Below are 3,650 nucleotides of genomic sequence, written 5' to 3'. Positions count from 1 at the left end.
ATCTCCTGACCTCGTGATCCACCCGTCTCAGCCTCCCAAAGTGCTGGGATTACAGGCTTGAGCCACCGCGCCCAGCTGTACTATTTCTTTTATGAGGTTTTAGAAGAGGTGAAACTAATCTATGTTGATAGCGATAGAAGTGGCTGCTTCTAGGGGCACAAAGATTGACTGAAAGAGGGTTATTAGGGAATTTATGAGGGTAATAAAAATGTTCTGCATCTTAATTATATGGGTATACATGTTTATAAAAATTCTTTGAATTGTACACTTAGGATTGGTACATTTCACTGTATGCGAATTAAAAAAACAAAAAAGAACTACTACACACGTAATAAAATGACTTAAAAAAGAAAAAAAAAAAAAACAATACCAAGTGTTGGAGAGGATGTGGAAATCCCATATGTTACTGATGGGAATACAAAATGGTATATCTGCTTTAAAAAATAGTTTGGCATGGTGGCTCATGCCTGTAATCCAAGCACTTTGGGAGGCTGAGGAGGGCCAATGGCTTGAGCCCAGGAGTTCGAGACTAGCCTGGGCAATATGGTGAAACCCCATCTTTACTAAAAACACAGAAAATTAGCCAGGCATTGTGGTACACATCTGTACTCACAGCTACTTGGGAGGCTGAGGTGGGAGAATCACCTGAGCTGGCGAAGTCAAAGTTGCAGTTGAGCTGTGATCACGTCACTGCACTCCAGCCTGGACAATGGGAGTGAGACCCTGTCTCCTTTTAAAAAAATATCTGGCACTCTTTTTTTTTTTTTTTTTTTTGAGATGGAGTCTTGTTCTGTCACCCAGGCTGGAGTGCGGTGGCGAGATCTTGGCTCACTGCAACCTCCGCCTCCCGGGTTCAAGCAATTCTGCCTCAGGCCTCCTGACTAGCTGGGACTACAGGCATGTGCCACCACGCCCAGATAATTTTTGTATTTTTAGTAGAGACGAAGTTTCACCATGTTGCCCAGGATGGTCTCAATCTCTTGACCTCGTGATCCGCCCGCCTTGGCCTCCCAAAGTGCTGGGATTACACGCGTTAGCCACCGCGCCCAGTTTCTGGCACTTTCTGATAAAATTAAACAGGTATTTACCATATGATACAGCAATCTCAGTTCTTGGTATTTATCCAAGAGAATAAAATATGTCACAGAAAGACCCCTATGTGACTGTTTATAGCTGTTTTGTCACAACAGTAGATTTTTGAAAACCAGAGAAAAGCATCAGGGATTACAGTTGGAAGATTATTGCAGTAGTCCTGGTGAAAGACGGTAACTAAGTCTAGGCTGCTAGGAATGAAGATGAAGAGAAGTTAACAAATCTAGGTTGTATCTGGAGAGAGAGTCTGAGGGCATTGCCAGTGGTGTGAGAAGAAGAAAGGAATCCAGAATGACTCTAAGGTCTTTGGTATGAGCAACCGGATGGATGATGATGCCATTTATGGGACTGCGAAAGACTGGGGAAAGTAGGTGAGTATAGACAAAACTCCAGGGTTCTCTTTTAGCCATGTTAAGATGGTTTATTAGACTTCACAAACAGTGGAGCAGTAGATTTGGGAAAAAGATGCCTCCATCTTTTATTGTTAGAACATAAACTGTCAATCTGGTCACTAGGAGGAGGCTGTGATGATAGGTGGCAGCAGAACGCCATGGTTTGGAGTTGTGATAGTGTGTCAGGAATAGGCTGACAAGCCAGAGAATTAGGTATGATCTAGAATCTCTGTAGAATTGTGGACCTAACAGATAGAAGGAATGGAAAAAGAATTCAGGATGGGATGAAACAGTAAATAGCTTAATCCAAACAAATGGTGTAATCACTGAATGGAGGTTTATAGGAGCTAATCAGCCTTGGAAATTAGATAATGATACGATGTAGGTTCAAGGATGTGGGCTAATGTGATCATTTTTTATTAGTTATGTATTGCTATGTAACAAATTACTCCAAAATTTAGAGGCTTGAAACAATAGTAAATGTTTATAATTTTACAGGGGTTGTGCAGATCAGGAATTTAGGAGCTGATTGGTGTTTCTGGTTTTTTGTTGTTGTTGCTTTGGGGGAGGGAAGAGGGCAGAATGGAGCGGCTCAGTTGTAATTCAGAATCCCTCATGAGGTTGTCATCAAAATGTTGGCATGGGCTGCAGTTATCTGAAAGCTTGGCTGGGGCTAGAGGATCTGCTTCCCAGATGGGTGATTCATACTCATTGCAAGCTAATGCTGGCCATTGGTAGGAGGACTCAGTTACTTACTATATGACTGCTCCATAGGACTGCATGAGTAGCTGGCTTCATCCAGAGCAAATGATCCAAGAGCGTACAAGGTAGAAGTAAAAATGTTTTTGATGACTTACCTTCAGAAGTCACTCTACATCATTTCCACACTGTCTTATTGATTTTCCAGGTCAGCCCTGTTCAGAGTGGAAGTATCCGCCCAAGGGAGTGACTATGAGGTGTGAGAATCTCTGGGGGTTATTTTGGAGTCTGGCTACAACTCCTTTTTAAGTTCTAAAGTTCATGACATATTAAGAGTAAAAAGGAACTCATCTCTTGGTAGTGGTGTTATGAACAAAATTCCCTAGGTATTTGTTTTTGTTTGTTTATTTTGAGATGAGATCTTCCTCTGTGGTCCAAGCTAAAGTGCTGTGCTCACTGCAGCTATAACTTCCTGGACTCAAGTGATCCTCCAACCTTAGCCTCCCAGATAGCTGGGATCTCAGGCCAGCACTACCACACCCAGCTAACTTTTAATTTTTGTAAAGATGGGGTCTCCCTATGTTGTCCAGGATGGTCTCGAACTCCTGGACTCAAGTGATCCTTCCACCTTGGTCTCCCAAAGTGCTGGGATTACATGTGTCAGCTACCACATCTGCCCGCCTAGAAATATGTGGCTCTAGATGTCATGCAATACCAGCTTTGGAAGGTATATTCAAAAGAATTTGAGAAAAACTTCTGTTTTTTAAAGCAATAAGTATTTTATTTTATTTATTTTCTTTTTTTGAGAGACGGATCTTGCTCTGTCACCCAAGTTGGAGTGCCCTGGTGTGATCTGAGCTCACTGCAACCTCTGCTTCCTGGGTTCAAGCGATTCTCCTGCCTCAGCCTCCTGAGTAACTGGGATTACAGGCACGCACCACCATGCCTGGCTAATTTTTGTATTTTTAGTAGAGATGGGGTTTCACCATGTTGGCCAAGCTGGTCTCAAACTTCTGACCTCAGGTGATCGGTCCACCTCGACCTCTCAAAGTGCTGGGATGGCAGGTGTGAGCCACCACACCCGGCTTAAAGCAATAAGTATTTAAAACCTGGTTAGGTTTACAATTAAATATAGAAATGATTAAGAAAATCAAACATGCTGAGTGTGATGGCTCAGGCCTGTCATCCCAGCACTTTGGGAGGCAGAGGCAGGCGGATCACAAGGTCAGGGGATGGAGACCACCCTGGCTAACACGGTGAACTCTGTCTTTACTGAAAAAAAAAAAAAAGCATTAGCCAGGTGTGGTGGCAGGCGCCTGTAGTCCCAGCTACTCCGGAGGCTGAGGCAGGAGAACAGCGTGAACCCGAGAGGCGGAGCTTGCAGTGAGCAGAGATCGCGCCACTGCACTCCAGCCTGGGTGACAGAGCGAGACTCCGTCTCAAAAAAAAAAAAAAAAAAAAAAAAAA

The sequence above is a fragment of the Piliocolobus tephrosceles genome, chromosome 3, assembly GCF_002776525.5.
Source record: "Piliocolobus tephrosceles isolate RC106 chromosome 3, ASM277652v3, whole genome shotgun sequence".
In the NCBI taxonomy this organism is placed as follows: Eukaryota; Metazoa; Chordata; class Mammalia; order Primates; family Cercopithecidae; genus Piliocolobus; species Piliocolobus tephrosceles.
The sequence above is the reverse complement of the archived record's forward strand: the minus strand, read 5'-3'. Positions refer to the sequence as shown.